Genomic DNA, 27078 nt, shown 5'->3' on the forward strand with positions numbered 1-27078 from the left:
TCCTTCTTTAAATTCCAGCAGAGAGGATAATGTTCGGAGGTGAGGGGGGCGTGGCCAGCCGCTGATGAAGACGGGAGCCTGAAACCGAGCTCCCGCCGGTGATTCCCCATCCAGTGCCATTCTGCCCGCTATAGGGGGCCCCAGACACAGATGCCGTCCCCCCCAACGCCAGACACACGGGGTAGAACAGAGTCCAGTGAGAGCCAAGAAACGGGCAGAAATCATACCTGGGTGCCAGACCGCGAGGCAGAGCAAAATGGCAGCTGCGGTCTAACTGCCGGAGATGAAGGGAGCTGCCAAGGCTGCTGATGGGAGGAAAGTACTGCAGGCACCAGCTATGAGTGAGTAGACCTCGGGGCACCCGCTCCCTTGGAGACAACGCAGCCCGGAGCTCGGGGGGCTGTGTCGCGGGTGAAGATAGGGCCGGCAGGGTTGCAGAACCGCGGCAGCGGCCGAGCGCCATGACCTGGGGTGTGCCCTGTAGCAATTGGATCAGGCTCTGGAGTGAGCCTGGGGAGCAACGAGGCCTAGTCTGCTTCGGGCCCTACTCTGGAGTCAGCTGCCGAAAGAGAACTGGGAGCTGCCACCATAGAGAAGACTGCATGAAGGAGCGGCGGCACTTGCGGTCGAAATAATGGCGGAATAGAAGGGCGCACGGCAAAGAACCCACAGAGATAAAGGTATGGGCGCGTGGGGTGCACCAGTATCTGCGAGAGAACAGCGAATCCTCCCCCCAGCTGAAGCGGGAGCCGTGGACGCTTGCGCAGACTGAAGGACACATCCCTGACTTAGGAGCGCATGGGTCCCGGGCTGACACAGGCCAGAGTGACCGCAAGGACACATTTGGCACTGCGATACATAGAAGCACTCTACGCGGGATCAGACCACATTGCACTCACTGCCCAGTCCCTGACACGTCAATGGTGGTAGAGAGGGAGCGGTGGTGGCGGGTGGAGTAGCATGCCAGAAACAATGTGCTGATCCCGAGGAACTGAAGACAATGGCTCCGGGGTGCCGGTGTGCGCTCCAGACAGGGGGACAGCCTTGACCTCTTCAGCTGACCAGGAGTAATCTCTGCCATATTTCAAGGGACCCACCGGAAGCGAACCACAAGTACTGGGCAGAGGGGTGAAGGAAGCACAGTGTAGAGTGCTCAAGACCACTGGGGAAAGGGGCCACACTTTCTGGCACACGGTCCCTGTACACTGCGCCGAGTGCCAGAGGAGACCACCCAGCACTGAAAGGGAGGTCCACGAAGTGAGAGAGACTTACAGTGGGCCAGACCCAGAGAGGGTGGACACGGAACAAGCGACCTAACACACAGGAGCAGCGACAGGCCAGAAAGGATAGTGACTGCGGCCTCCTGTGTTCTAATGGAGAGGGGCAAAGCAGGAGCCAACAGCCCAGCAACACGAGGGAGACATGTAGGTAGCCGACTGCAGTGACTGAAAGGCAGGTGCTGAACGGGGATTCAACAGAGGGTAGGCCCCAGTCAGATGCGGCTATATGCCCTACTCAACACTGGAGCAAGGGCAGGGAACCGTAGGCGAGTTCTACCAAGCGACGCTGGGAAGAGGAGAATCACACGCCCGGAGAGACTGCTGCCATAGGGAAAGTAACCAAACGGCGCGATGTGGAACACCAACCAGAGCCGGCAGGAGAGGACTCGGGGGACACTTGCCCCAGACTAGGCACTCACACGGATCAAAAGGAGACACCAGCAGGCCCGTCCCTCCACTACATATTACAGGCAATAGAGAAGTCGAGAGCGGCAGTGGAAACTAAAATTGACACTCTTAGAGACGAAATGGGCTTGCTAAGAGCAGAGCATAAGAAGCTGGCGGAACAAGTTAAGGCAACAGAGGAGGAGCTCCGCGGCCTGAAGCCTCAGGCAAACACGTCTGCTCAGAGACACACCGACATAAAAAAACGAGTACAGGTCCTAGAACTCAGAGCGGAAGACGCAGAAAATAGAGCATGACGCAACAACCTGCGAATCATAGGCCTGCCAGAGAAAACTGAAGGGAATAATATGGTTGCATACTTTGAACACTGGATGCGAACTGAGGTGGCGGAAGAAGGCCTTCCCCCTACTTTGCCCTGGAGCGTGCGCACAGAGTCCCGGCTAGAGCGCTCCTGCCTGGAAGGTCCCCTAGACCAGTGGTGGCCCGGCTCCTATTCTACAAGGATAGAGATATGGCTGCAAACATGGCAGGGCTCTGAGACGCTCATTGGGGGCCTGGTTCATGGCGAGCAGAGATGGGGGAACGATAACTAATCATGATGAAACAGTCAACATATAGCATCATATCCTGGAACGTAAGGGGTATGCACTCTCATGCACAAGAGATACAAAGTATTCTCGCACTTGAATCAGTGGGGAGTTCGTATAGCCATGCTCCAGGAGACCCACACACTGGCATCTGAGGGTGCTGCATTACACCGCAGGTGGAGAGGGCAAGCATATTATACATCGTGTTTGCAAGGGGGTGCTCATCTGGGTGCGGGCAGGTGTCCCCTTCCAACATGTTGACCACAAAGTAGACCAGGAGGGTCGCTATGTGATCGTTCTGGGATGACTGGATGGAAAAGACATCACGTTTATCAACATATATGGCCAAAATGCCAACCAAGCTAATTTCTTGGAGCGGATGTCTGGCGTATTGGCGCCCTATATGACCGGCTCGATCATCATGGGAGGCGATTTAAATTGTATAGCAGATCCTGACTGTAGGACTTGGCCTTTTTACCTAAAGTTCCCTAAACTTTTTGCTTTCGCCCTAGACCGTTTTCCTGACCTAGAGTTGCCAATTTAGATGCTTGGTTACTTTGCCACTGCTAATCAGTGTGAAAGTACAAGGGTTCCCTATGTAAAGTGTAGTGGTAATTGGTTGGCCATGATTAGGATATTGGCCTTACCAGTAAAGTCCCTAGTGATGTGCACTGTGTGTGCAAAGGCTAGTAATGCAAAGGCAAGCAGAGAAGGGAACTCAGGCCTTCAGTGTAGCTAGCATGTTGTCCTGACAAGTACCACCACTTGTCAGGCCTTACTTTCCCTTTTGCATACACATGGGGCACACCTATGGTAGGTCTCAGGTATCCCCTGGGCAGGGTGCAGTGTAGATAAAAGGCAGGACATTTACTGAGGTGTGTGTTATGTCCTGACAGTGAAAAACACTCCATTTCATTTTTCACTGGTGAAAGGCCATTCTGCCCATAGAATAGAATGGGGGAGGCTGGGTATTGTGTTTTGGTAGCCTAGTTTCCAGTCAGTTTAGATGGAGAGGTGAAGTTTAGTGTGTATGAACTCACAGTGTCATAACGCTTCTTTCTGTGAAGATGGTTTTGTCACTGTGTGTTTGTTAGATTTGGGGGTCTCTAGTTGGCATAGGTAGGTACCTGTAACCCTTGCGTCTAGTCAGGGTAAGGGGGTACACTCCTAAAATAACCCCTGCTCACCCCCTTGGTAGCTTGGCACGAGCAGACAGGCTTATCTCAAAGGCAGTGTGTAAAGCATTTGTGAACACATACAGTAATCAAGTGACAACACTACAGACGGACACCACACAAGTTTTATATCAAAAATAAGTATTCTTTATATAGATTTAACACAAGACCATGAACGACAAAATCCACAATACTGTACTTTAAAATGGTAGACTTAGCTTAGTTCTCTTAAGACGGTAAATGCGACACTCAGAGTTCAATGTACCGTAAGATGCATAACGCAAGACAACGAAAGTGTTGCAAGGACGGTGATGCATTGAAGATCTGGTACAAAGAAACAAAGATGGCCCTTTCTTCTTGATGCGACACGCTTCCCGGTGATGCGGCAGCGTCTGCTGCGACGTCGATCCTTTCTCACCCGGCAATGCGAGATGTTTCCTCGCGATACGAGCCGCGACAGGCCCTGCGACATGCTTCTCAGTGATGCGGCAGCATCTGTTGCGACGTTGAGCCTCTCCCCTGGCGATGCAAGTTGCTTCCACAACGATGCGAGCCCCGACAGGCCCTGCGACACTCTTCCCGGTGATGCGGCGGCATCTGATGCAACGTTGATCCTCTTCTCCGGCGATCAGCCGCGACAGGCCCTGCGACACGCTTCCCGGAGATGCGGCAGCGTCTGATGCGACGTCGATCCTCTTCTCCCACAATGCTAAGTGCTTCGGTGGACCTGTGATGACTCAACGATTCTTCTGCGGCACGCTTCACGGTGTTGCGACGGCGTCTGATGTGACGTCGATCCTCTTCTCTGGCGATGCGAGGCACTTTGTGTTGTGAAGCGGCAGTTCGGCAACGCGCTTCTTGTTCGCGAGTCGTGCTTCCAGCTCCTTGCAACACGCAGTCCCTCAGAAAGCCGCGCAAAACAGCAGGCACTTCCAAAGAACTCTGGGGAGCTGGTGGGTGAAGTCTGTTGTGCCTGAGACTTTAGCAGGAGGAAAGCTCCTTTCCAAGCCCTTGGAGATCCTTCACAAATTGAATAAAGTGCACACAAAGACCTTTCTCCTTTCTTTGGCAGTCAGGCAACCACTGCAGGCCAATCCCCCAAGCAGCACTTCAGCTTAGGGATAGTCTCTCCTCAGTTTCTTCTGGTTCCACTCCTAAGCAAAGGTTTCTTCTTGTTTCCCAAAGTGATCTAAAATTCTTGGGTTTGGGTCCCAATATTTATACCCAGTTTCTCTTTGTTCTCTGAAGGCAGAGAGGCCTTTGCCTAGTCCAAACCAGTTCTGGTCAGTTTTGGAACACTTTTTTGACAAGACTCCTTCTTTCCTTTCAGAGTGCAGGGCAGAGATATCAGACGCACCACAGGAGGTTGAGCCAGCATTGTGGAGGGAAGGCACAGCCCTATTCAGGTCCCAGGTGCAACTCCTCCCACCCATCTAGATGCAGCTCTCTCTATTCAGCCCTGTGCTGACTCATCTTGTCTCCTGAAATTTCCCCAGCCCCTGTCACTTAAACTCCAGACAAGGAATATACAGCCTTTCTAAAAGTGGTATTTCCGAACACAGGATGTTAAAGCCATCTTCACTAAAACAGTTATTTTATCATTCTGAGTTCAGGCATACTAAATTCGAATTTCCACCATGTTCCCTGAGTCAGGTGGATTATAAGATGCAATAATCAAACTGCCCATTCTTGCCTATGGGGAACAGGTAGCCCTGCAATAGTGAAAAACGAAAAATGGCTGTAATTCACTATTAGGGCATGCCACACACACCAGGGCATGTCCTACCTTATACTTACAATGCACCCTGCCCTTGGGCCTACCATAGGGGTGTCTGATCTGAAGAAAAGTGAAGGTTTAGGGACTGGCAAGTGGGTGCACTTGCCCAGTCAGCATGACAGTACGAGACTGGACGCAGGCTCCGCAATGGCAGTCCTTAGACACTCTTTTACAGGCTGGTTCTGTAGGTGGCACAACCAGTGCTGCAAGCCCACTAGCAGCATTTGGATTACCAGCCCTGGGCACTCCTGGTGCACTGTACAAGGGTCGGACAGGTAAACCAAACCAGCCAATCATGGAATCACTAATTCATACATCACTTTACAATAGGGAGCACTTGCACTGTGGCACTGGACAACAGTGGCACAGTGCCCAAAGCATCTAACACCAGCAAAAACACCTGAGGCAACAGCAAAAAATTAAAGAGAGACCCACGCTAAGGTGCCAGGTCTAACAGTGCTCATAAACCACTCTTTTAGAAAGTGGCTGAGTTTTGTGCTTTAAGCATTTCTGTGTGTCTCTGTTGAATGTGGATTGACTGTCTGGATCTGTGAGGTGAGAGGAGATGGGAGAGGTCTTGACCCAGGGAGGGGTTGAGATGGCACCAGGCTGCCCTGCATCTGGAGAGTAGTGGGAGGAGAAGTCCGGGACGTGAAAAGGCCTGGGCTGATGCTGTAAACCAATTGACCCATCTCCAGGTGAGTGATTAAGGATCCAGACCCCCTGTATCAAAGGGAGAAAGGTGACACTGGGAGCGAGACACCCAGAACTGCTTTAAGGAGGGGTCAGAGACCCCTGAGCACAAAGAACTTCAAAGACATGAAGGGGTATTACTAAGAGAACTGAAACCCCTAGAATTTGGTGTAGTTTTGAATGGCAAAATGGACAGGTCAAGTCTGCAAAGGCTTTGGCCTCTTTCGTGATCAAGAAGAATCTATGCCAAGGAAGGAGTTGCTGAAGAGACTGCTGAATAGGACTGACCTTTGCTTCATGATCTGGGGCTGGCCTGCAGTTTGTAGCTTTTACTAAGGAAGAGACTGAAGGGACATTGCAGTGGGTGGTGTCCCCCCTTCTTGAACAGGACAGTGCTTTGTGCTGTGTCCTGAACCCCAAGGGCCCGAGGTGAGCTGGCTCCCTGTTTGGAAACACAGGAACATAAAAGTTTCCGGAGACGTCCCAAGGAACGCTGTGTGCGCGTGCTTTTGCAGCTTGAGACCCTCAGAAGTCGTGCCTTGTGATCGTGGGCACACGGGAGTAAACTGAGCCACGGACGTGCAATCAGTGTGTCGTGGTGCAGCCAGGGCATTGGTGAGGAGCTTAACAACCAAGTGAAACCCTGGGGTCTACGCTAAAGTTTTATAAAATGTAAAGAACTACAATATCATTGGTGGGTCAAAGGATCCCAGATATACAAGTGAAACAAGTGAAACACCGCCTAAGAAAAATAATGCTAATGGGCATATCCCTTGAAAGGACGAAATCCCTCACTCACCAGAGGTGACATGCTTCATCATTGGGATTCTCCCATCCCAGAGGAAACCCCTAGTTCCTCTGGGGGCTACAACTCCCTCACTGTGAGGGAGGAGCACACGGATGTTTTGTTGTACAGATAAATGGGATGTACTAAATCCACAATGGCGAGCCAGTGATATAAGTGAGGGCGCAGCGCAGAAAAAAATATTTTTGTTATTTATATTTTATGTGATATGAAGTGAAAGTGATCTTAAAAATAGCTCAAGAGCGTCCAAGCACTGCTTTGTTGATAGTGCGTCCTTGGCTACAATTAAAACGTAAGTGCACCACTAGTCAACAATTTTTTAGACCATGGTGATGGTGATAGTTGTCGACATGTTTCAGCCTTAGAGCCTACAGATATGGCACGGCTTTCGTCAGGACTTGAAACAGCTGCTGCGTATCAAACAACCAGAAAAGGATACTCTGGGTCCAACACTTTAAGTCAAGTGCATCACGAAAAAAGACCACCCGTGAATACTGGGTGAGTCAACCAACCTCTCACTGGCAACTGCTCAGGAAAGAGTGCACCGCTCTGTCCGTCGGTACACCGTGGCCTCAATGAGCCCGATGCCATTGGTGAGGAGCGCCTGGTCGTTGGGTGCACCGGAAGGATAGAGGAGACTTGGACGTACATGGTGCGTGTCGTGGTGCAGCCAGGGCATTGGTGAGGAGTGCCTAGTAGACGTGTGCACCGGGAGAAGAAGTGAGTCTCGGATGCACATGGTGCGTGTTGTGGTGCAGCCAGGGCGTTGGTGAGGAGTGCCTGGTTGTGGTGTGCACCGAGTGAAAAAGTGAGTCTCACATGCACATGGTGCGTGTCGTGGTGCAAGCTGAGGTGTTGGTGAAGAGTGCCTGGTCATAGTGTGCACCGAGAGAAGAGGTGAGACTCCGACATGCAGGGTGCGTGTTGTGGTACAAGCTGAGGTGCTGGTGGAGAGTGCCTGGTCATCGTGTACACCAGAGGAGAGGCGTGTCTGGGACACGCAGAGTGCGTGTCACAGTGCAACCATCGGTGCTGGTGAGGAATGCCTGGGTGATGTGTGCACCTAAATCGAAGTAGGTCTCCACAGTGCTGAGGGTGGGTCTTGGTGTCTACTGAGACTGCCGGAAAGGAGGGCCAGATCATTGGGCCCTCAGAGTGAAGCAGTAGCGGCCCGGACCGGCAGACCCGGAGGAGCTGAGCCACCTGCCCTAGGCCGCCGTGCCCATCTGACATAGTTCTGGATCAAGGCCCAAGTCGCTGAAGGAGGAGAGGAGAGTGGGGTCGAGCCCCCCCCCCCCAGGTAATGTGGATCTCCACCTGGGGTGGGGTGCGGGGCCGGAAGGACACTCTCTCGGCCTCTTGTTTCTGTCAGCTGCACGAGCCTGTTGCTTTGTCTCGAATCTCTAGGCCCGTGCTGGCTCAAGGAGGGACAGTACAGGGGCCGGAGTGAGAAGCGGTACTTTTGTGTTATCTTTGATCCATGATTGGGGGGCAACTGTAGAAGGAGCACCTAAAACTGTTACGCTATGTCATGTTATTATATATTTATAACGGATACTCTGGAGTGTGTCCGCACGGAAGCCAGTATGAAGGAGACTGAAGGGCACGGAACGCTTCTAGGTTTTAGTTAAAGAGCAGGGTTGTGTACCCTTTTGTATTATACTTTGCATTACTGCTGCTACTGAACTATCGAACTGTCGCATGACGTCTGATCTAATTTATGCCTGATGAACTATATGCCGGGTGCGCTACGCACTGCCTTATTTTTCCCTTGCAGAGTACATGATTGTAACGTGGCGCATTGCATTGTTTTTTTCATTGCTCAAGTATATGATTGTAGCATGATGCATTGCTTTGTTTCTTCCTTGCCCAGGGCATGCTGGTAGTGATACGCATTGCATTATACCTTCTGTTGCATAGTACATGATTGTGGCGTTACATATGACATTGTTTCTTTAGTGCACAGTACGGGGGAATATCCTTACTCATTGCAGTATTTATTTTCTTTTGCAACGTGTGTGATTCTAGCAATACGACCTGTGTAACCTTTTGGGAACGGTTAGAAGTAAACCTGACTGTTGGTTAGAAGCGGTGGTTGGGATTAGAACCTACCAATCCACCGGAAGGAATAATACCCATTATTATATGTTGGTTTTGTAGCGTGTGGTCATATCGTACATCTTCTTGTATAAAGATTATACTCGTGTGGAGTCTATGTGTGGTGACATCAGTGGGTTGCTGTGAGTGTGGTTGCATGCACATACAGTACACTTGTGCCTTGGAGATAAACCTGGCTGCTCGTGCCAAGCTACTAAGGGGGTGAGCAGGGCTATCTCAGATGGTATCCTTACTTAGCCTAATGTTGAAACGAAGGGTCCGGATTTCGCACCTGGCACCAGCGGTGTGGGACAGGGACTCCCGCCTCTAGTATTTGGTGGCGGCGGTGAGTGACTAGGACCCCCACTTCAAACACTGACCTAGAGAGGTCGCACCCTCTGCTCCGAGAATCCCCAATTCATAATATAGCCAGATCTTTTAGGGAATGGCAGACCCGATGGGGAATAATGGACACATGGCGACGCACGCATCCACTTGACAGAGAATACTCTCACCTCTCACATGTCCATGACCTCCACTTCAGGCTAGACACATTCCTTTGCTCACCTGATATCCATACGCTGCTCCAGGGGATGGAATATCTCACTAGAACTATTTCAGATCACAACCCGCTACTGGTCAGACTACAGTGGGGCACACAACCACAGCCCATTCCCACCTGGTGCCTCAGGCTGGAGGCTTTAGAAGACCAGGTGTTCTTGCAGGAGATTAGGGGTCACATCACAACATACTTTGCTGATAATGTTTTTTCTACTGATTCCAGGGGAACGGAGTGGGAAGCCTTTAAGGCAGTCATTAGAGGCCGGTGTATGGCAGCATCCATAGGGGTACGGAGTACATTGGTCACGGACGTGGAGAAAGCGGACCGAGCACTTAGGGACATAGGGTTGAGGCAGCCCGAACACCCTGAGTTACGACAAGAACTCTTAGACGCTAAAGAAGAGGTGGCTGTGCAGGAGGAGAGACTGTGGTGCTTCAACTTTAAGGCCCACACAGATAGGACTCATGCAGAGAGAGATAAAGCAGGTCGACTCCTTGCATGGCTTGCCAACCCGATCCGATGGAGAAATAACATACTAGAAATTGCGGACCAGGCGGGGAGCCCATTACACAGACAGGCAGACATAAATAATCGTTTCCGCGACTGCTATGAGCACCTTTACAGGAGCTCCGGACCCAAGGAGATGGGAGAGATAGCCCAGTACCTGATGGGGCTCCCCTTGCACATGCTCTCGGAAGAAGATGCAGAACAACGAGGGGCAGCAATCTCGAACCATGAAATTAGGGTGGCTAGAAAGGCGCTAGCACGAGGTAGGACCCCGGGTACAGATGGACTTCCACAGGAATTCTACGCTACTTATGTAAAAGAGTTAGTCCCTAGGTTGGTAGAATTTTATGCAAAGGCTGAGGAACGCAGAGTGTTACCGCAGACTATTCGGGAAGCGGTGGTGATCCAGCTATTCAAGCCGGATAAATCTCCTCTGGAGTGCAAGGCATACAGACCCCTGTCCATACTGAATCTGGACTTTAAAATTCTGAGCAAACTCTTTTTAACTAGACTACTACCACACATCACCTCCCTGGTCCATTAGGATCAGGCAAGGTTCATGCCACGCAGGAACACGACCCTCAATATAAGATGCTTACTTGCCATTCTAGAGCTGAGCAAGGAGGAAGTACCCGAAGGAGCTGTCTTCACTATCGACAGAAAGCATTTGATAGCCTAGAGTGGGAGTTTCTGTACGCTGTGCTGGCATGAATGGGAATCGGGCAGGGATTCATCAGATGGGTGAAACTGCTCTACTAGGGTCAGGTAGCTAGGGTCTGCACGGGCCACACAATCTCAGTGCAGTACCGGGTGAAGCAGGGTACGCGTCAGGGGTGCCTCTTGTCCCCCCTCTTATTCACCCTGGCTGTAGAGCCCCTGGCATGCAAGGCACGGGCCAGGAAAGCATACGAGGGGATACAGCTGGGTGGACAAACATACAGCGTTATACGCCAATGATCTCCTACTATTCTTAAAAGATACAGACCATGACTTGAGGGTGGCTAAGCGCTTGCTGGGGGCATTTGGGGCACTATCGGGACTCAGCGTGAACTGGCAGAAATCCCGACTGTTCCTGGTGAATGTGGACACGCCACGCCCTAAAAAAATGGGTGAGCTGCAGTGGGAGCCACGATGCTTCCGATACCTGGGAGTGGAAATCTCTCAATCCATGTCGAATGTGCAGGAGGGGAATGTGGGGGGAGCCTTACGATCACTAAGGGGCAGTATGGCCTTTTGGGGGGACTTGCCTTTGTCTGTGGCAGGGAGGATTTCCTTGTTGAAGATGGTGGCTCTCCCCAGGCTGCTATCTTTCTTGACCACACTGCCAGTATGGATACCGGGAGCTTGGTTCCGAGAGCTGGACTAAAGTATTGCAGCATTTTTATGGGGAGCGGGCAGACGGAGGGTGGCCCTATCCACACTGATGAGGGCGCAACTCGAGGGGGGTTTGCCAGTCCCAGAGATGGAGCTATACTGCCTGGCGGGACAACTGCAGGGGTTCACACAGTGGGTGGTGGGAAGTCTAGACCCTGAATGAAGGAGGCCACCCTTTACCCAGGAGAGGGCAGATGTACTGGGTACGCTGATGGGCACCATCAAACCGCAGCATGTCCGAACTAATGAACATCAGGTGATACGGCTTTGTTTGGGCAGATGCCTTCAGAAAATGGGGACAAGATGCCCATACTCACCGGAGAGGTCGGTCACACTGCTTGAGGCACTCCCACATGGGGGACAATGGAGGAGGATAGAGGAATGGGCACAAGCAGGGTTACCAAATGACAGACCTCTACAGAGACGGGGAATTACCTTCAAAGCATTCAGAACATTCTGGGATATCCAGCAGGGGCACTTCCTACTTTACGGGGCAGTCACAAGGGTAATACGTAGACACTGGGGAGTAGGGACGACAGAACCACCGACTCTCTCTACCTGCGAATAAATAAGTTTGGCGGGGGTCGTAATAAAAACTGTCACATGTCAATACAGGGCAATCAGAAGAGACTCCACATAACCGATGGAGGGATTACGGACCGAAAGGGAGGCTGACCTAGGTAGACCCTTAGAGGACAAAGATTGGGACAACACACTACAAAGGGCCACTAAAGTCTCTCGCAATGCAAGATTTAGTCTGATTAGCTTCTATACACTACACCGGGCATACATCACACCGGACAGAATCAATCGGTTCTTTCACAGGGAGGATGCGGAATGCCTGTGATGCAGAGGAAAGGGAGCTAACTACATACACATGATGTGGAGCTGTCCCCTGTTAGCAGCTTACTGGCAGAAAGTGATAAGGGAAACGGCCGAGTCACGGGGTGGATGGTGCCATGCACGCCAGAACATGTATTACTTAATGTGTTTCCCCACTCAGCTAAGACTAAGGTAAAAGCTAGGTTTCAAGATTTGGCCTTTATATTGGCAAAGTGGGGAATAACCAGAAAGTTGAAAGCAGCATGTGGCTCCTGCATCCATAGGTGGAAGCGTGAGCTGGAGTAATGGGCAGGTTGCGAGGGCAGAGTACTGCTCCGGAACGCTAAAAGGGGCATAGGGAGAATTGAAAGGGCAGAAACTTGGGAGGCCCTGGTAGAGGACCTGAAAAATATCGGTCATGGATCTTAACCCAATACCACTACAGGACCATCTGACATGGGAGTTCTGGGAATGGGGAACAGGACGAGAGACTGGAACAAGCGTCAGGAGAGGGCAGAGCCTAAAGACTAAGATGCACACAAAGGGATGGGTAGACACAAAACACTACTGACACTCCAGGTGACTGCGCTCAGCCAAAATCAGAGGAAGGGAGGGCAATGCTCTAGTGGACAGCAGCGCAGGGGAGGGGGTATTTGAGGGATGTTGGGGGGAGGGTTGGGAGACACCCATGAGGATTGGGAGATGCTTGTTGTATTGTGCACTAAAAAATGCTGACTTCATGATAATGCTATGCAGACAGAACGGGAATAAAATATGCTAAATGCATTTCTGTTAAGAAGTCTGTTGTAATGATGAATGCACATGCTTACAACTGAATATAGAAGACAATAAAATATGTTTAAAAAAATAAAATGTTCGGAGGTAATGAGAGAGGTTGTGTCAGGACTTTGTCACGAGATAGGAGAATGATGTTGTTTTGGCAGATGCACAGGTGTGAGCCAAGGAGAGGGTGGCAGAGCACAGGTTTTGGTGGGTTAGTGGAAGTTGATATGGTGGTTGATGTGCTGGTCCTTGGTTGTGAAGGGCTTTGTGGGTGTGGATCAGCATCTTGAATTGACATCTCGTCTGGATTGGCAGCCAGTAAAGTTTCTTGAGGTGGGGGTGAAGTGTGTCTGTCTGGGAAGGTTGAGGATGAGTTGGGCCACTACATTCTGCATGGTCTGCAGTCTTTTCAAGAGGTTTGCGGTGATTCCTACAGAGTACGTTGCCGTAGTCGAGCCAGCTGGTGATAAGGGCTTGGGTGACAAGACGTCTGGTTTTGACAGGCAGACATTTAAAAATCTTCTAGAGCATGCAAAGGGTGTGGAAGCAGGCAGCTGAAAAGGTATTTGACCTACTCTTGGTCAAGTCTAGGAGTAAATTACTTTGCTCAGGGTAGGAAGCACAAATGAGCAACCACCTCCCCCTTGACCCCCACCACAATAAGTAGTCCTGCAGGACAAGGTGTTTCTGAAAATTGAAAAATATTATATTTCCCTGTGAAAAAGAAAAAAACATGTTTTATTTTTATTTTTATTTTTATTTTTCAAATGACAATCTGTCTGTGTAAGAAACTGGATTGCTGGTTGAGTGGGGGTGGAACCCTCCTCAAGCAGGAACCACAATCCTGGTCAGGGTGAAATCACAAGCAAACCCTAAATTAACCTGTGCTCAACCCTCGGTTAGCTCAGCACAGAGCAGTCTGGCTTTACTCTGAGGCAATGTTTAAAGTATTTGTGCAACACTTCTAACAGTAACACAGTGAAAACACACCAATCAATGATTCCAGACCAGATTATAAAAATATAATAGTTTTTAACAAATCAAACAATATCAAAAAGACAAAAATGCAATCAGTAGAACCAGAGATATGCTATTTTAAATTTTTGAGTGAACATAGCACCAAAAAGTACAAAGCACCAACTGTGGATATCTTTTTGTGCTAGGCTGGAGACAAAGTCACAAATTCAGGCTGACTGTGATGGAGCGCAGGCTGGCTACGGGGTCCCAGTTTGGCCCGCAGAACAAGAGTACTTTAAATCCTGGTTGCGGAAAGTTGAGAGGTCCTGCATTCAGGATGCGTCATGAATCTGAGGTGATGTGTCGGGTCCATGGGGCTGCAAAGCTGCGATACAAGGTCTTGCATCATCGTTAATGGTCCCATCATTGAGGGCTTGCAATGCTTAGTCCATCCTCAAACAAGGCGATGAGTCAATTCTGCAAGAACTGGAGGCAGCAATGAGATCCCTGCATTGTCATCAAGGCTGCTGTCGATGAGAGATTTGCAATGTAAGGGCCTGCACCCTGGATGCATCGCAAGGTGGCGGTTCCAATGTGGGCTGCAAGGTCGATGCAAAGTCCTTGCTTTGGGACAATCCTTGTATGAGAGGCAATGCGTCAGCTTTGCTCGGAGTTGGTTGTGCAGCAGAGTAGACGCATTGGTTCTCCTCGATCCACTGATGGGCTGGCAGAGCACCTGCAGGCCAACTTCCAAGGGTCCAGAGCTGGGATGGCACCACTTGGCAAGGTAGAACTCATAGTTGCAGAGGCCAGGCACTGGTTCCAAGAGACTAGCCCTAGGAGTCACTCTGGTGGTCAAGGGTTCATGTTGCAGGTCCAGTCCTTCTCACCCAAGTAGCAGGTCATCACAGAAAGCAGCAGACCTTCACGGCTGGAGTTCAGCAGAGTGTCAGTCCATTCTGCATCACATCAGCCCTTCTTCCTGATAGTCTTCCACAGGTGCTTCCTTTGAAGTGAGAGAATCTTCTAGAGGTTTCACTTCAAAGTGCACAGGTTTCCTGCCCCCTCTGCCCTAACTCCAGACTAATTTCAGGGGGTATGCAGCATTTTGTGTGGCGGCAGGACACAGCCTATTCCAGGGTAAGCAGAGCTGTATGCAGCTCTGCCCTCCCATCCTGCCAGTGATTGCCCATCCAGTCTTCCCTACGCTCTCTATTGTGTGCGGTGTCTTGGAGCAATACACAAAGCCCAACTGTAAGCTCCATTCAGTAATACGTCCCAGATACAGGCTGCAAGCATTAAATGGCTTTGGTGGGAAAACTTCCTAAAAGTGGCATTTTTAAATTGTAATTTAAAATCAGATTTTACCATGAGAAAGGATTTTTAATTACAATTCCAAAAGACTCCAAACATAAATTGATTATCTGTTCCTATTTGGAAGTTGCAGCTTCTTAAATGTAGTAAGATAACTTCAATGCTATACCTTGGGAGAAGTAGGCATTGCAGTAGTGAAAATTTGACATGAGTTTTTCACTATCAGAACAGTTAAAACTTAAAAGTACATGTCCAACCTTTTAAATACACTGCACCCTGTCATCTGGGCTGTCCAGGGTCTACCCAAAGGGTGATTTATATGTAGTAAAAAGGAAGGTTTGAATCTGGCAAAAGGTTTATTTTGCCAGTTCAAAAGTACAGTGTAAAAACTGTACACACAGGGTGCAATGGCAGGCCATAGACATGCTTAAAAGTACATTAGTGGGAGGCATAAATGCTGCAGGCCCAATAGTAGCATTTAATTTACAGGTCTGGGGCATATGTAGTACCACTTTATATGTAACATAAATATGCCAATTGTGAATAAGCCAATGTTATCATGTTTTATATGGTGAGCACATGCACTTTAGCCCTGGTTATCAGTGGTAAAGTGGGCAGAGTCCTAAGGCAAGTAAAAATGCGATCAGCAACAATAGGGGAGGCAGGCTAAAAGTTTGGAGGAACACCTCCCTAAGGTGGACAGGTCTAGCAATATGCATTCTAGTATGCAAAAGTGGAACCCTCAAAACTTTACATGGGTTATACCTGGAAAACTGCGACTCCTTTGTGATTCTAGATGTAGCCCTGTACATTTTTTCTGTGGTATTGAAAGGAGCGCATCCATATCTATGTAATGTTATAAACGCCCTATGTGCTGAATTACTCAATAGTTGAGGAATGTGGTGCTTGTTGGATATTTTGTGCTTTAGGATTTTCCAGCAAGCATGCATAGATTGACCGAAAATTAAATAGGCAAGATAATTGGATTATTTGTGCCAGTGCAGCATTTAGCAGCGGTGCTAAATCAATGGCTTGTGAATGCCAAGAAATCAGAGAGAAGGTCTGATGAGCTGGTTGGCCTTTTTTTCTTCCAGCAGTCGTAATGTATCAGTTTTTAGTTTGACAGTAGTGGCTCAGTTCAATAATTCCGTAAAAGCTCACTTTCTCTGTTGTGTCTCTTGGGGTAAAGTCATTTCAGAGAGCAAGACACATGGGGAAACATACTGAATCCTGAGTGCTGAGATTTGATAATTGTCTAGGCTTGATTTTGTCTAGCATTGGCTCCATTAAAAGTAATCATTTTCTGAACAGTCAGCATTTGTTGAACCCTGTAACTATAGCAAGGCATTATCTACATCACATAGACGTATTTAAGAAACACACTCTTCGCATTTCAATGATGTGTTTGCCATCATACAATGAAACGTTTGAACAATGGACAATTGAATTACTCACTAGTAAATCTATTACGCAATGTTGATCAGTGTAAAGTTAAGGGCTTACATTTAGAATTTGGTTCAAAGTCAATTAAGCAGTACATTTGTTCTCAATCAGAATGTGCACTTTCACATTGGATTTACCATTTTGCGTAAAAAATATGAAATAATTAGGACTAATCACATTTATCTCTAGTCAACACCCAAATCTTGCTACCTGTATTTTTTTTCCACTTCAAAGCTGTAGTAGGGCACTTCAGTATTATGGTAATGTGGGAACAGATTCTACAGTCAATTATTCTGTGAATTAACCAATATTAAAAAGTAATAAATGCAATGTTTGCCCTATTTTTTAAATCATTAAGGGGCATATTATCAAGCACGGCGTTAAAATTATCGCCGCTTTAGCGGCAGAAAACTGCAGCTAAAGCGGCGATAATGGGCTTGATAATATGCCGCAGAGAATTCCCATAGAAGCCCATTTTCTGGTGTCAACATGGGCTTCTATTGGAATTCTCTGCGGCATATTATCAAGCCCATTATCGCCGCTTTAGCGGCAGTTTTCTGCCGCCAAAGTGGCGATAATTTTAACGCCGTTTCTTGATAATATGCCCCCAAATTCTTAACATGAGTGAGGCTTTAGGCCTACTGGTGTTTTCAGATTGCACATTTCTAATGCCTGTGGTTTGCAGTCTGACACCAGCTCATCTCCCCCCTCCCTGCCTGTCCACTGCCCCGCTCAGATTGATATGACCTTCATTGTTTATTTCATAGTATGAAATTCAGTTAGTTCTATGGTCTTGCTCCCACTGTAACATTTATAAAATGTAATGTTTTCTGCTCCAGGACGGATATTACAATTAAATATCAATTGAAGGTTAATGGGAATGCTGTTTATGTTCGGAAGAGTACTGACTGTTAATTAGAGAGAGTAGCCAACTATGTTTAACATTAATTTGCAGTTTGAGCATTTTGACATGACTAACCAATGACTTTTGACTTCTGTATTCCTTTCTAATTTTAAGCACACCTTCATGATTTATACTCTGAATCATGTCTCATGCATATTTTCCAGAGTGTAATCTCTTTTAGCCTCTGGTTAAATTCGATGTTAAAAAATAGGGCCCTCGTCTGGAATAGACTCAAAAACAGCCCAATTCATCAATCGGCCATTTTGATGTAAAAGTGACGACAGTAATCTAACGCTCAATACGGAGAATATTTCAAATATGCACTAGTCTGATTACCCCACCCTTAATTCCTTTCCCAATAAATGTAATTAAAGCACTAGTTGTCAGATGCATAATGATGTCTTTAGAGGTCACTTAAAGCGAGGCAGGATGGGAGAACTGATGCAAATTATCGGTATTTCTGACATAATAAACCCGCAATTCCTCAATACATTTAGAACTGGGGAACCATTGATTAATCAAGGGGGGGAGCCAATAATGAAATGCAATGACTCATCTGTGACAGGGAGACTAACTTCCATGAATTGTGAGGTCCTGCTATTTAGGGAAGCCAAACAGTTGCAAATGTTCCCTGTTCCAGCCAACTGCGGTAGGCACAGTGGTCCAGTCAAAGGAAAAGAAACAAAGACCACCAACCACAAGGAGAAAACCTGCTACTTATTTTTTACGCAATGTCTCCCGCTTTGTGAGTTTGTCAAAAACCTAAAAGGCGTCCAAATAGTTAATAAAAACATGGCGCCTTCTCAACGTTCAATTTTGATGAAAGTCCAGACACCACAGGTGTTGAGTTCTAAAATTGGCAAATAGGCAGGTCAAATGGATTTAAATAACCCTGATAGTTTTCCACTTCACTGTTTACCTGAATACCTGCTATATCCTTAAAAGTTAAGAAATCAATTAAAAGAAAAGAATCATATCTCTTTATAACCACATGAATAGTTGTTTGTTTTATTAATGCCATTTATAAGCAACGTTTGTACCAAAAGCAGAAAACAAGAATTCATTTTATTCTGAATTTGAACATTTTGAATGAATACTAAAAAATGTACGTTTTGCAGAAAAAAAGTTAGAGCTCTTCCGATGCCGAGGTGCAAAATGGGTAAGTTGAATGCTAAACAAACTTTTTCCTTGACACTTTTCACATGAAGTCACTCACTACATGTTCTAGTCTTTCAGTAATTCATAAAATAGGCTTTTCAAATGTTCGGCCAATTCTATCTATATAATCATATATTTGTAGCATTTGGGCAGGATTACAAGTTCCCCGGGGATATGGTTAGAGTTGCGGTGTGTGTTTTTTACTGGCCTGTATTTTCAAGCCAAAGCCAGTGAAAAAACTATTATGAACAGCAGTGAAATCGGGTATTTTTTCCTTTCTGAAACATAAACCTAAAACAGCAAGCACCTAAAGAAATGAGTTTAAAGCTATATGAGAGCTGTTCAAACCATTGCGGAATCTTTATTAGAGCAAACATGGGGACAATTGTCATAATACAGAAGAAATCTGACAACTTTGCAAGAATTCTTTTTCACCTGCCAACTATTGACTGTTCCAGAGAAGCGAAAAGTAAACACATGCCAGGTCTTTTTATTACATAGCCCCCACCCCAAAAAAAAAGAGGAATTACTGGCAAAATTGGTAATTTTCTGTCTTGTCCTCATACGTAATTTCCTCTTTAATTGAGGTCTTTCTTCCAGAGTTTTAAGCAACTTCCATTAGGGGATATTTCTTGGTGAAACTGTTTAGACCCATGGTATTGCAGCAGCTCTCCTACTTTCAGGGTGGAGCACTAACAACTGTAACGAGTCCCATCAGAATGAAAAGGAAGCTCGCATAATGAACCTCTCTGTGTAACATCCTCCATGTATTTCTCTTTTCACTACACTAGGGATCAGTCAAAGAACATAGACGTGTGTTTCTTTATTAAGTATCAAAACTGCACTTAATAAATTGTAATCCCAGTGTTAACCTATATGAGAGCCAGGCCTTGCAGTAGGGAAAAATACATTTAAGAGTTTTTCACCACTAGGACATGTAAACGTTGATCAATATTTATACATATATTAGTTTTGTACAAGTTATTTGGTTTTTCTACACAGTCTCTAACAGAGCTTCTACGTGATTGGCTTATTTTTTTTTTGACAAAGTTGATAAATATTTATCAATAAAGGAATCACATATTTTAGATCAGATGCTAGCTTATATTACAACTCTTGGTTCTCCCCCCACACTTTCTCTTTTGTTTTCATAAATGAGTATGGGCCAGGTGTGTTTTTTCCATTGCATCAAAACTATAGGTCTGCTTTCAGCTTGGGCTATTTCCATAAATCAATGACAGCAGCAACATGTATTCTCTAATACTAGGAATGCTTTCATCAGATATTTAGTTATTATCTGGCTCTAAGAAGCAAGTTATTCCAGTACAATAGTTTCCCACTCTCTACTGTGAGAGGCCCTAATTCCCAATGGGGACGGTAACTCTGTTATTGACCACATTAGGAATTGTGAAGTGTGCAGAGTTACCACACACCCCAGAGACTTTGGCTGCGGAAAGTGTGAGGAAGAATAAAGGAATGCAGTGAAAATGTACACAGAATTGCTGATTCCTCCTTGAAATCTTTATTACTCAGGAGATTTTGAAGGTTCAACCTGGAATCCCCATTAATTTCCAACTAAGAAGCTAATAGGATTTCCAGTGTTTCTAAGTTCAGGGCTGTGATATAATCACAGCTGCACCCAGGAACATTGTAATGAGGCTCTTTATATCCGCCACAAACTCTGGAGCATCCACACATTATTTTCAACTAGGTACTATCACGGCACTCAAATGTAACAAATTAGTATATCACACAGTATAGTGAGAAATGAACAGTTTAACACAGCCGTGTTGGTGCTCACAGTTTTGACTTTCCCCCAATGTTCAAAAATAAACAGTACTGTACCAACAAGATTCGATCATAGCACATACTTGGTTTAATTTGCATGTGATTCAGGATTTCAATGTTCACAACAAGAGTAAGTAATTCCTGAGCATACGTAATTCAAAACTTCCAAAATTCAGAATACAAAGATGCGTAAATCATTTCTGTATAATTCAACAGTTCCTCGTGCAGCAAAAACAAGTTAAAGCATGTTCAAAGTTCAGTAAGGTGGTGATCCAAAAACAGCCAACACGTGTTTCGTTACCGATGTAACTTTTTCAAGGCTGTTGGAGTAAGATTATAGAACATTTAAACAAAATCATAATGTGGGAATACAATCGTCAACGTGATTCACTCCTATGATGATGCTCATGTGTGTTAGTACCAGTCACATGTAGAAAAATTAATCCCACAAAGACTTTCCATTATATCGAGGGTAGTAAAGTTTTCATGCATTCATTGGTACAGTGATATTCACCATAAACCCAATAGCTAGGTCAAACCGAAGGCAGGAAAAATAGATCCCAAACACCAAGTCACAAACCGAGCCATGTGGAGTAAACAGAAAATCCAATAGTCAAAGAAATGAAGTGAATAGAAAAGATCCAAGAAACCCATAGTAAGTCATAGGAACGTTCTAATGTACTCGATCAAGAAATACAGGATCTTGAAGTTTTACCTTCTATTATATCTTGTATGGGCGCAAAAATTGTATCATGACATTGTAGTCCCAAGGACAATTCCAATGCTAGGCCAAGATGTGTCCCGAAAACCTGTGGGTGAATTTTTTCAGTCCGTCCGTATTCTGGAATAGATATATATGCAACAGCCATTTAAGAAAAGCAAAATGATTACATATCTGTCATCGGCAAGTTTCTTGGCACTGATCCATCCACAAACTCGTTCCTGACACCCCATTACCTTATGTATGTGAATCCTATGTGGGGACTAAGAAGAGAATTCCGTAGTCCCAAAGATCCAGGGTCTGAGAATCCGAGCCCTGGTAGGAATATTTAGCGGGATTCTAAAGTAACCCAGTCAAGCGCCTAACAAAAAGGGAAGTAAAAGAAAGGAACAATTTAAATCTCCTGCTGACCCATGCCTGTTCAGCATAATTTAACGTATTAGAAGAACTAACCAGTATTCTACGCTATGGCAAGGTCAGCAGCAGTGTACACGGTAAGAGCTTACTGTAGTCTGCTCATTTTTAGAACCCCTCCTGCGCAATAGTATGCGTGATCAAAGTAAAACCGAAAGTTTCACAAGGACCTGAGAACAAGAGCCAAAAAAGAATCAGTTATTAACTGCTCACTAATGTATGGGAACAGGTAATATTCAAGCAATGGAAAATATAGCCAACATTACGTGCTAAAACAAAGTCAGTTATAGCGTATGTGAAAAAGGTTTACTATACTCGGCTCATTAACAGTACCCCTCCTGCGCAATGGTATGCATGAAATCCGTTCTTACCCCCACGAAAATTCTGTTCAAAGTGTAGTCGAAAGGGTGTCCAAGCTGTCAAAGTCGCGCTATTCGAACAAAGTCCAAATGTCAGTAATGGACGGTATTGGGAGGGAAAAAAACACTTAAGAATTCCCATAAAGTAAACGAAAAAACCTATAAGGCAAAAGACCCAATGTCACCGAGTGCTGAGAGGAAGAGAAACACAATTAAATACCAAATGCAGTTATTTTGCGTAACACCAGCGCCCGAGCGCATATGTAGGAGCAGCCATGAAAGTATTACAAAGAGCACAAAAGCAAAAATAACAATGATCTTACTTAATATATTCTGAAGATGGCCATGTTGCAGAGAGTTCTGCCGAAAAGCACTATGGTAGGTGCCTGCATAAAAACGGTAATATACGTTAAGCACACTATAACGAGTTTCAAGAACAAAGACAAAGTCCCAAGCTAATCTAATTTTCGTATCCGCAGTCAGCGCGGACTCTCTCGTGTTCACTTACTAGTAGTGCTCTACGGTAGTTGAGCAAGTCGTGCAGCCGGCGTCCGTGAAGGCGGTCTATGACGGTCCCGTCACCTCTATTCATATCCCAAGCTAGAAAGAGTAGAAAGACTCCAAGTCTTAATTAGACTTCCTGTTCCTGGATTCAAAGAAACAGGACTTCAATTCCTGCAAATTTATCCGCCATATTAGAGTGGAAAATCCATCATGGGAGGGGATGGTTATATGTTAGATACCTATGCAAGCCACCGATGGTCAATACAGTGAGCGGTTGCTGAAAATAAGTGGGAACCCCCTCATTAAGCGTTCGGGGTAGGGAGAGTAAGTAATCTATAAATGTCGTTCTTCTAATCAAATCAAACTTCGGTTATGAAAAAATGTAATCAATCCACAAGAGCAGAGTTAGTTCTCTCTCGGCCCTTGTAAGAACCTGTCTATACATTCCAAAATGAACTACAGCAACCATTAATGAGAAAAGACATGTAGTTCCATATGAGCTGTGTAAGCAAAGGAGAAAGGAACAAAGAAAGGTCTTGAAAGAAATTAGACATAGACAAGGGAAGAACTGTGAGGGTTAATATGCACAGTGTATACCATAACATTTCCAATTAACATCCTACACATTCTGACAAATTCCTGTACCAGGTACAATCAGTGCCAGGGCATCTAATCTCTAAGAAATACTTGTAGTTCCCTATCAAAGTTGATGCCCTGTTCTACGGCCCGTAGCCTAATAATCCATTGTGCCTCCAGTTTTCTGAGATTCAGTGTACGATCACCCCCTCTGGGGTGATTGAAGACTTGAGTAATTCCATGAAATTTGATATTGAGGAGTGAGTCATCCGAGTGCATAGTATTGAAGTGTACTGCCAGAGGATAGCTCTGGTCATTTTTCCGAATGGCCCTCATATGTTCCTGAATCCTCTCTTTAAGCGTACGGATAGTACTGCCAATATAATCTTGGTTACAGGTACATACTATGCAGTAGACTATATATTTTTAATCACAGTTCATGAAATCTCTGATATAGTAAGTCGTACAAGTATTAAAACTAAATTCCTTGATACCATTCATCGCCAAGGGGCACATATTACAATGTGTACACCTATAAAACCCTTTTGGTTTGGTTGGTAACCAGGAGAGCGTCTTGGGCATCGGTGGAAGATAGCTTCTGCATAGTATATCCCTCAAAGTTTTGTTCCTCCTGTGTACAATCTTAGGTTTGCCAGATAGGCATTTCTCCACTGATTTGTCGAGTAGTAGCAAGTGCCAGTGCTTCGACATTATTCTGTAGATTTCCTTACTCTCCACATGAAAGTCAGTGATGAGACCTATTTCTTTGGTATTGGTGTGTTTCTTACTCGCCACGCTCTCACTCCTTTTTTAGGAGTGAGTCTCTAGGTGTGGAAAGTACTCGATTCTTAGCGGTTTTTAGGACCTTTGGTGCATATCCCCTACGTATAAAATGTTCCTGTAAGAATTGTAATTCCTGCACAAAAACCTCATCCTCACTGCAGTTTCTACGAAGACGGAACATTTCGCCTAGAGGGATGGCCTTGATTTGGGCCACAGGGTGTGCACTGTCAGCATGCAAGACCGAGTTGCATGCCGTTTTCTTTCTGTATATTCTGGACATAATTTTGTTGCCTTTTACATAGAGAGTAATATCTAAGAAAGCAGCATGTGTAGTGCTAAAGTTAGAGGTGAATTTAAGATTAAAGGTGTTGTCATTCAGAAATTCCGTTAAGGAAATTTTTTCATAACCGAAGTTTGATTTGATTAGAAGAACGACATTTATAGATTACTTACTCTCCCTACCCCGAACGCTTAATGAGGGGGTTCCCACTTATTTTCAGCAACCGCTCACTGTATTGACCGTCGGTGGTTTGCATAGGTATCTAACATATAACCATCCCCTCCCATGATGGATTTTCCACTCTAATATGGCGGATAAATTTGCAGGAATTGAAGTCCTGTTTCTTTGAATCCAGGAACAGGAAGTCTAATTAAGACTTGGAGTCTTTCTACTCTTTCTAGCTTGGGATATGAATAGAGGTGACGGGACCGTCATAGACCGCCTTCACGGACGCCGGCTGCACGACTTGCTCAACTACCGTAGAGCACTACTAGTAAGTGAACACGAGAGAGTCCGCGCTGACTGCGGATACAAAAATTAGATTAGCTTGGGACTTTGTCTTTGTTCTTGAAAATGGTTATAGTGTGCTTAACGCATATTACCGTTTTTATGCAGGCACCTACCATAGTGCTTTTTGGCAGAACTCTCTGCAACATGGCCATCTTCAGAATATATTAAGTAAGATCATTGTTATTTTTGCTTTTGTGCTCTTTGTAATACTTTCATGGCTGCTCCTACATATGCGCTCGGGCGCTGGTGTTACGCAAAATAACTGCATTTGGTATTTAATAGTGTTTCTCTTGCTCTCAGCACTCGGTGACATTGGGTCTTTTGCCTTATAGGTTTTTTCTTTTACTTTATGGGAATTCTTAAGTGTTTTTTTCCCTCCCAATACCGTCCATTACTGACATTTGGACTTTGTTCGAATAGCGCGACTTTGACAGCTTGGACACCATTTCGACTACACTTTGAACAGAATTTTCGTGGGGGTAAGAACGGATTTCATGCATACCATTGCGCAGGAGGGGTACTGTTAATGAGCCGAGTATAGTAAACCTTTTTCACATACGCTATAACTGACTTTGTTTTAGCACATAATGTTGGCTATATTTTCCATTGCTTGAATATTACCTGTTCCCATACATTAGTGAGCAGTTAATAACTGATTCTTTTTTGGCTCTTGTTCTCAGGTCCTTGTGGAACTTTCGGTTTTACTTTGATCACGCATACTATTGCGCAGGAGGTGTTCTAAAAATGAGCAGACCACAGTAAGCTCTTACCGTGTACACTGCTGCTGACCTTGCCATAGCGTAGAATACTGGTTAGTTCTTCTAATACGTTAAATTATGCTGAACAGGCATGGGTCAGCAGGAGATTTAAATTGTTCCTTTCTTTTACTTCCCTTTTTGTTAGGCGCTTGACTGGGTTACTTTAGAATCCCGCTAAATATTCCTACCAGGGCTCGGATTCTCAGACCCTGGATCTTTGGGACTACGGAATTCTCTTCTTAGTCCCCACATAGGATTCACATACATAAGGTAATGGGGTGTCAGGAACGAGTTTGTGGATGGATCAGTGCCAAGAAACTTGCCGATGACAGATATGTAATCATTTTCCTTTCTTAAATGGCTGTTGCATATATATCTATTCCAGAATACGGACGGACTGAAAAAATTCACCCACAGGTTTTCGGGACACATCTTGGCCTAGCATTGGAATTGTCCTTGGGACTACAATGTCATGATACAATTTTTGCGCCCATACAAGATATAATAGAAGGTAAAACTTCAAGATCCTGTATTTCTTGATCGAGTACATTAGAACGTTCCTATGACTTACTATGGGTTTCTTGGATCTTTTCTATTCACTTCATTTCTTTGACTATTGGATTTTCTGTTTACTCCACATGGCTCGGTTTGTGACTTGGTGTTTGGGATCTATTTTTCCTGCCTTCGGTTTGACCTAGCTATTGGGTTTATGGTGAATATCACTGTACCAATGAATGCATGAAAACTTTACTACCCTCAATATAATGGAAAGTCTTTGTGGGATTAATTTTTCTACATGTGACTGGTACTAACACACATGAGCATCATCATAGGAGTGAATCACGTTGACGATTGTATTCCCATATTATGATTTTGTTTAAATGTTCTATAATCTTACTCCAACAGCCTTGAAAAAGTTACATCGGTAACGAAACACGTGTCGGCTGTTTTTGGATCACCACCTTACTGAACTTTGAACATGCTTTTACTTGTTTTTGCTGCACGAGGAACTGTTGAATTATACAGAAATGATTTACGCATCTTTGTATTCTGAATTTTGGAAGTATTGAATTACGTATGCTCAGGAATTACTTACTCTTGATGTGAACATTGAAATCCTGAATCACATGCAAATTAAACCAAGTATGTGCTATGATCGAATCTTGTTGGTACAGTACTGTTTATTTTTGAACATTGGGGGAAAGTCAAAACTGTGAGCACCAACACGGCTGTGTTAAACTGTTCATCTCTCACTATACTGTGTGATATACTAATTTGTTACATTTGAGTGACGGGATAGTACCTAGTTGAAAATTACGTTATAGCCACTAGTTCCCTTCTCTTGGGCCTCGTGGACATTCGCATCCTAGGTAGTGGGATGTTTTTCTATCCGGATGGGCACCTTAAATTGTTCTAGCTACTAGGGAATAGATGTGCGACCCAGTTCCATCACTACCTTTTTTGAGATTGTTGTAAAGCATCCACACATTGTCTAAGTTAATGAAGATCTTTTACGAGGTTTTTAGGTCTTTTGCAGGCTCTCCTTTATTATTTTCATTGTCAGCGTGCTTTTGAAATTCAAGAATTGCAAAGCACTCCTGACTCTGGTTATAGTTTTTCCTCGCTCCTTCATTGTGTTGTTGCTGTATGTCACACACCGAGTAGGAGCAATTGCTTAAAAGATTATGTAAATATTTTAGTAATGTTTTGTTAAAAATTGGGTTCCTGGTTGGCAGAGGTAT

Source organism: Triturus cristatus, chromosome 7, assembly GCF_964204655.1.
Source record: "Triturus cristatus chromosome 7, aTriCri1.1, whole genome shotgun sequence".
In the NCBI taxonomy this organism is placed as follows: Eukaryota; Metazoa; Chordata; class Amphibia; order Caudata; family Salamandridae; genus Triturus; species Triturus cristatus.